The 8,095-nt window shown below is 39.2% G+C and overlaps 1 pseudogene; it reads right to left on the bottom strand.

Moving 5' to 3' along the window:
- Positions 1-203: 203 nt before the first annotated feature.
- LOC118851124 lies at positions 204-6,235 on the bottom strand (annotated as a pseudogene).
- Between the last annotated feature and the right edge of the window lie 1,860 nt (positions 6,236-8,095).

Below are 8,095 nucleotides of genomic sequence, written 5' to 3'. Positions count from 1 at the left end.
GCCCATGCAGGATGCCCAGGCTGAGTGTAAGTATGGAATCACCAGTGAAGCTAGCTGCACTGGTGACTGGTAACCTGAACATGAATTCAGGTTAATATTTAAATCAGTTATACTTTCACCCCGCAAGAGGCATGAAGAACTGTCTTTTATAGAAATAAAAGGATTTCCTCTCAGTGTATACAGCACAGAAGCTTCTAAGTGTATTAGGGCCTAGATTGGAACAAAGCAGGAGCACCTTCTTTCTGGGAGAATACTTGTGCTAGGGTGATATTCGGGGGATCCAAATCCACTGGCCCATTGCCTTCTGCATTCTTTAAGTGTGGCTCTGCTGCAAAGTCTATCAGCAAATGAACCAGGTCCAAACTGGAGTTCCTGGTTGCCACAGGAAGAGGAGAATCCAGCTCTTTGCCTTGATTAGCATTTGCTCCTGATTCAAGGATCCTCTTGGCACAGGCTGTCTGCTGGTTTTCACAAGCCACATAAAATGGAGTGCCAGTGTGTCTGATATTTTCATTTATATTTGCTCCATGAGATACAAGGGATTCTATACACCCCAGGTGATCTCTTTTGGCAGCTTAGTAGATTGGGAGATGCAAGATCACACACAGGGTGGGGATTCACTCCATGTTCTAACAGTACGTTCACACAGTCCTGGCTTCTGTTAACACAGGCATGGTACAGAGGCATGTGCCAATCAACAGTCACTCCATCCACCTGAGCCCCATGCTTCAACACAACACCGGCACAAGTCGAGTGGCCCCCTAGGCAAGCTTCATGAAGTGGAGACACTATCAGCTGTAATGAGGTTTACACCATATCCCTGACTGATGAGTATCTTTAGAGAAAGGAGATGTCCATTAACAGCAGAGTCATGCATGGGAGACCAATCAGATACGAAATCATGAATCAGATGAATCCAAAAACACAGGAGTTGCAATCAAGCAAAATTTCTGGGATACAGCTAAAGCAGTCCTCAGAGGAAAAATTATATCCTACTCGTCACTGGGTTTGCAAAAGCCTGGAGATGGGGCTAGCTTCCCAAGACTTGGGGCTTGCTGGTGCTCCTGCTGACTTCCTGGCTAGCTATAGGGCTCGGGGGTCTGGGGAGCAGGGCAGGATTCCCCTCCAGTGGCACAGGAGAATTTAAATTCCATCCTCCCTGTCACTGAAAGCCAAGGTATGTCACTCATCTGTTGAGCACATAGGCTCTTCAGCAGTCTGGGACTTGGTGCCAGCAGCAGCAGCAGCAGCAGCAGCAGCAGCAACAGGAGCCTGCCCTTAACCTGAGTACCTGGGTCCAAGGTTTACTCCCGGCCACCCTCCCACCTTCCCTGGCTGGCTGAAGGCTGGCCCCTAATTTTTCCTCTATTAAGACAGAGACTTGATAAAGACAGGGAGACCAATAAGGAGGCCATTTCAATACAGTTATCCCTTCCACATCACCAAGGTGGGGGTGGGAGTGGGGAGACTGGGGGGTGGTAGGGTGGAAGTGGGGGTGGTGGTGGTAGTTTGAGGCATGGCACCCCTTGATTTGTAAAAATCCGTGTAAAATTTTTTGGCCTTCCCTTTGTACCACAGAAGTCTGAATTTTTTCTTTTTCTTTTGCAGTATGTTTACAGTATCTTATTGCAAAATTTGGTCATAGGCTCTGTGTCATCTGGTGGCCTTCAAATGTCATCTGTGGATTTTGCAAAAATCTCCCAAAATTCCCATTTAATTTTTTATGCTGACCCAGGATCTATTGAAATTATGATGGGACAAGTCTCAATGTGGAAGGCATAACTGTATTCTTAGGTAGAAGTGATAAAATCCTACAAATACTTATGGAGGTAAAAAGATGCACAGACACACATATGTAAAAATGTATATGTATATGTATATATATAACTATACCTACCCACATACCTGCATATATGTATACATAGGTATGTGTAGTTATATACACATATAAAATATGTGTATATATATAAATATACATATAATACTATACATTGTGTTTAGCTTCTGTGTGCCTGGTTGTTTACATTATGTCTATCCCATACTATACCTTCCCAAAGAGGAAAATGACCAATATATACATGAAGTCATTTATCTATGACTTTTTATTCTATATTTATGAGGATTTTTTTAAAACCCAAGCATGATTTTAAATTTATCCTTATTGAGTTTCATCTTGTTAATTTTGGCACAATGCTCTAGGCTGTCAATGTTTTTGAATCCTGACTTATAACAATACATTGTCGTCTGCCAATCTGATGGGAACACCATCCACTCCTTCACCTAAGGCATTGATAAAAATGTTAAACAGCACTGAGCCAAGCACAGATCCATCTCTAGGGCACTTGACTAGAGACCTTCTGCCATACTAACAATGATTTATTAAGGACTGTCTACTCTTTGAGTCTAGTCATTCAGTTTGTTCTGACTCCATCTAATTGTATTTTCATCTAGTTCATGTCTCTCTATCTTTCCCTAAAGATAAAAGATCATTTTCACTGGCAGGGAAAACAAACAAAATCAGAGTTGATTAGCTCTGCCTTCTCTCTATTGTCAGTTAATATAGTCCCATCCACTTCAAGCAGTGGCTCTATCCTTTCTTTGATTTTCTTTATTATTATCATTATTATTATTGAGGAGATAATATTGGAATTATATAATGCTTGGACTAAAAAGGAGCTTAGAAATAATCCAGTTCCCTCACAGAATAACTAACCTCACTTTATTTGACCTCTAGTGTTTTTTTTTTTAACCAGCCTTCCTTCTTCTCCCCTTCCCATCTTTTCTTTTCTCTTTTCTGCTCCATTCCACTTCATTCTTCTCTCCCCATTAGACTTAGAGTTAGGAAGATTTGAGTTTGAATCTTCCTCTGACAGTTACTAGCCATATACCATGAGAAAATCATGTATTGCCTCTGAGATTCAATCTTCTCATCTGTAAAATTGGCATGATTTTCTTACTTTATAAAGTTGTTATAGACTTAAATGAGATTATATATTTAAGATATACATAAATGCTAGTTATATGATTATTACTCTTTTCTAGGCCTCAGTTTGATTATCTTTGTGATGAGAGGGTTAAACTACATAATTTTCAGGTTACTTCCAATTCTAAGATTCTATAACTCTGTTTTCTATAATACCAGCAAGAACTGCCTTTAAATTCCTTCATCTCAGCTTCTAAATAGCCCAGGAAGCACTAAGGAGCCTAAAGTGGTCCTTACAGTTTCTTCTTCTCAGCATGATTGCTTTTAATGAGCAAGCCAAGAATTGCAAAATGTAAGACTCTGAGTGGAAATAGATAGTTCAATAATAGTACAAGTGCCACTTTTCCTGTGACTTCCTTTCTGAAATGAGTCTGTTACGGAAACAAATGCAATCAGAAGACTGTAACCCACTGAAGGAAGCTCACAAATTATTTTCTTGAAGGACACAGCAATAGAAGCATTTTTTCTTCTTCTTGAAAAACCCAAAATCAAGATGGGTTTTTCAAAGTTTTAAATTCTGATGGATTAATCATTTAGTTCTGCCCCTCAAGCACACCATATCAGCAAATGATATGCTTTGACCTTATTTTTTTTAAAACAGGACCACTTACATCATAAATTTTCTAAAATTATCTCTATGATAGCTTCACATGAATTTACCTTATTCTGTTCAACTAATAAATCCATAGAGGGACGGTGAAGGAGAAAACATATGATTATAACATTGTTCAGGAAATGTTGTCATGGATTTTTAGCCCTTTCCTTTGGCTGTTATATTCCAACATTTTGTTCATTTTGGCTCACTCTGATCATAGTCCACATTTAAAAAAAACAAATTAGAGTTTAATATTGATCAAAGTCAAGTAGCTTATTACAGTAAGTAGACCAGAGTTCTATAAGTAACTTGCTATGGTCAAACCATTTCCATTTGTCTTGGGCTGATCTGTGAAGGAACTGGATTATTTCTAAGCTCCTTTTTAGTCCAAGCATTATATGATTCCAATATTATCTCCCCAATAATAATACATGGCCTACACAAATGCACTGATACAGGTACTTTCTCTACCAGTACAGATTGTAACCCATTCACACATGCCTGGCCTATGCAGCTCATGTGTCTTATCCTAAGTGTGCCATGGGGACCTAACATTCTGGGGCCCTTTTTCTAACTCTTCACATTGTAAAAATACTAATGGAGCACTGAGGCTGTTCATCAATTGTCCCTTATTTTTGCTATGTGATCCTTTTCCCTCTCTGGGATTTCATTTCTCCAGTGCTATCCTTTATACTGTGTCTCCTGAGTAATTCCTCATTTGTAATACATCGCAGTCTGTGTGCGCTCACAACATGCCTTTCTGTTGCCCTTTCAGTGATCTTCAACATCAATTTTTCATAGACTATAGTAGTATTCCACAACAATATAGGGGTTAAAGTGATGGACCTTTGTTTTCAGGGAGAAGTTTGGGGTCACTAAAACAACTGTGCAGTTTCCCAAAGGCAACCAAGCCCAGTTTTCTCTGTTAAATTTTGAGCCCAGTTCAATCGTCTGTTATAGTGCCTAGTCAAGATTTATGTGCTGATGAATATGTTCTATAGGTTAACTATCCAACCACAATTTTGAGGGTGTTGAGGAATCAATTCTCAAAAAAGGAGAAGATACCAAAGTCAATGAAAAAAATTCCAGACTTTATTCTTTCCTGCTTATGTAAATTTTTCAAAGGAAGACATAAATTGGGGTTTATTATAGGATAGTACCCACTAATATCTCCTCCACCTCAACTCAAAGACATTTTCAGTGGATAGTCACAATCTGTTAAAGAAATGATACTTTCTATTTCCCCCCTACTCTTTTTAATGAGGCCTCCTTAGCTCTGCTGCCTTTGGCAGTATCTTAGTTAACAATGGACATCCTTTTAAAAAGGGAAAGAAGATTAAGAAAAATCTGCCCCATTGTCACTTGGCTCTGTTAAGTTCAGGGAGGATTCTCAGGGGATCACACATTGAGGATGTGACTTTCTTTTAAGAATGACGTAGATTTCACTTGATTCAGAACTGTGATTTCACAATATGTCATGTGGACTTCATCGAAGGAAATGGATTTCACTTTATTTCAGATCTCTTTCAGTTAAAAACTGACTCACTGGCAGAGCTTGAAATATACATAAGATATTACTTCCTTTTGAAGGGGGAACTAACAAGAAACCTTGGATTATAGCCAAAAGGAATGTAGGCGAATGCAGCCTCAATTGACCAGCAGTGGTGGGTAGGGATTTAAGATAGTCTTTCTGTACTCTTTTGTTTCATTTTGCTTTCTCTTTCCATTTGACGAGGTGACCAGCAGCCTTTTGGTTTTAGTTCAGTCTTGTTGTCTGTTCTGGCTACTTGACCCACTTTCTGAAAGGGGAGTAGGGAACTCAAAGGGGCAGAATTTCACAGGCGCCTAGAAGTTGTTTCTATTGAAACTATTGTTTCTATGGGAAAATGTGTTCAGAGTTCTAATTTGGGATGTTAGGAACAGGTCTTTCCTGACTACCTTCTGCCTGCTTTGTGTATAGTTTCTATATATCTGGTTGTTTACCTTATATCTCTCCCATTAGAATGTATATTCCTTGAGGGAAGAGATTGTTTTTGCCTTTTTTTTTTTTGGTAACTCCAGTACTTGATAGTGCCTGGCATACAGTAAGTGCTTAATAAATGGCTGTTGACAGCCCCACTGGCTGCTTGGTCTCTATGACTTTGGCAATAGGAAAGGAGACTCCTACTACCCTTTTCTACTGATGCCTAGGTGGTATAGGATGAAGGACTCCTTCCTGTGCTAGTGTGGGGTTGGGACTCACATATTTAAAGAGCTTTACAAACCTCAAAGTGCTGTGTAAATGATAGCTACTGTTGTTATTTGTATTGCAGGGATTGACTTCCCACGATGATAATTATTTTTAAATTCTATTTTTCCCCCAGTGGAGCATTTTATTTGTATGGATATTTATACCCTTAGAAAAAGAATTGCGGGATGTTTTCCCCCTGTATGTTTTCATTTTGCTTTCCCATACTCCACAGCGCCAGCTAGGGTTGCAACCTGAAGTGACAGGGTGGTAGCACATTATTCTGCCATTTTCCCAGATCTTTTAATTGAACATTAAATCTGGGCCTGATTACATCACACTTGTTTAATCTGCCTGGGAGGTTCATGACAATTTTTCCTGCTCTATGACCATCAATGATTTCGAATTTGCCAATGTAACCATGCTTCATCATCACAGTTAAGAGCCAGATAATTGCTTTAAAGTGTGACCTAATGAGAACCTGGCATTTTCCTCACTTCTCTCCATTGGTGAAGCTTTTGAGGGTGTCTGCCAGGGCATTCATGTACACCATGGTGGTGGTGCTATAAGATGGCAGAAAGAGGACTGGATGTGTGAGCATGGAAACATATGAGCTGTTTTCAAATTCTTAAATCAATATGAACACCCTAGGAATAAATGAAGAATTTGTTCTTCTCTGAATAAGTTTAATGGTTACTGGGATGATTGAGAAGGCCTGGAGGAAAACTCTTGTTAGGTGGTTCCAGAATCAAAAAATCCATATGTCTGGAACTCTAACTCCTGGCTCTCATGCCAGGACATTAGAATAAATGACTTTTGAATCAGTCTGGCATAAGCCATGTGGATTCTTGTAATTCCTACAGTTTTGGTGCAGAAAAAGCAGAAGATTATAGCCGCAGAAACTGAAATTCTCTGTTGCCCAGATGTGTTGATTTCATGCTGGAATGGTGTACCTGTCTAAACACATTGGAATTAGGGTATTAGGTATTTAAGGAAACACAGATGTATGATCCAATTCCAGACCTCTTCCACATTCTGCAAACTTTTGTTTTTATTTTCTGCTGTCTCTTTTTTTCTTTCTTTATTCTTTAAACTAAATGAATATATACCATTAAACACATCTTTAAATTACTGTAAACATGAGGGTTATGTTTGGACAATTTTTACAACTGGAATACTATGTTCAAAATATGCTGTTTTCATGGATTGTAGTGTTTAATTTACTTTCAGAATTGTTGGCATATGGAAACTATTTGCAAAAAAAATCCTCATTCTTCTATGCTTTATTTACTGAAGCAAAAAAAATAAGCAAAAACTATAAATTGGGTAAATCCAAAAGATCCCAAATCCATAATAGAGAACACTAACAACTGGGGAAGTCAGGAAAGGCATTTGGTAAGAGGTGGTGCCTGAGCTATGCTTTGAAGGAAGCTAGAATTTTTGTGAGGTGGACATGAAAAAAGGAGAGTTCCAGGTTTGGGAGACAGACGGAGGAAAGGACTGGAGGCTGGAGAATGTCACATACAGGCAACAGCAGATAGGCCATTTTTGATCACAAAGTTCATATGATCATAAGGTCATAGGATATGATCTTCTGATTAAAAACTGACCTGTTAGAAATTTAGTTTAATCCCTTCGATTTACAGATGAAAAAGTTGCAACCTAGGAAAGTTAAGTAACTTACCCAGGGTCACATAGTAGTAAGCATCAGAAGCAAGGTTTGAATTTAGGTCCTCTGACTCCAGAGACAGTGTGTGACAGGGAGTAATGTGTTTTACTTGGGAAAAGCAAGTTAGGAACATATCATGAAGGACTTTAAAAGCCAGAGAGAGGAACAGGTATTTTTTTTCTGGGAGTCTACTGATGTTTCTTAAGTGAGGGAGCAGCATGTTCACACTTGTAGTTTTTGTCAGTGACTTATAAGAAGTCAGAGATTACATACTTTTATTTTATTTTATTTTTTGTTTCTGAGGGGTGGAGGCAGGGCAACTGTGGTTAAGTGACTTGCCCAAGGTCACACAGCTAGTAAGTGCGTCAAGTGTCTGAGGCCAGATTTGAACTCAGGTCCTCCTGACTCCAGGGCTGGTGCTCTACCCACTGTGCCACCTAGCTGCCCCCAGAGATTACATCCTTACCAAACTTAGTACAAAGCTGGGAGCATAGCTAACACGATTTAATGATAGGATGCAAACAGATCTTGGGAAGTATCGTGGCACAGGGGAGAGAGTGCCAGATTTGGAGACAGGACCCATACTTAAAACTTCCTTATTAAGCATACAATGTGGGGCAA

Source organism: Trichosurus vulpecula, chromosome 5 (assembly GCF_011100635.1).
Source record: "Trichosurus vulpecula isolate mTriVul1 chromosome 5, mTriVul1.pri, whole genome shotgun sequence".
NCBI lineage: Eukaryota > Metazoa > Chordata > Mammalia > Diprotodontia > Phalangeridae > Trichosurus > Trichosurus vulpecula.
This window is presented reverse-complemented; position numbering and strand designations above follow the sequence as displayed.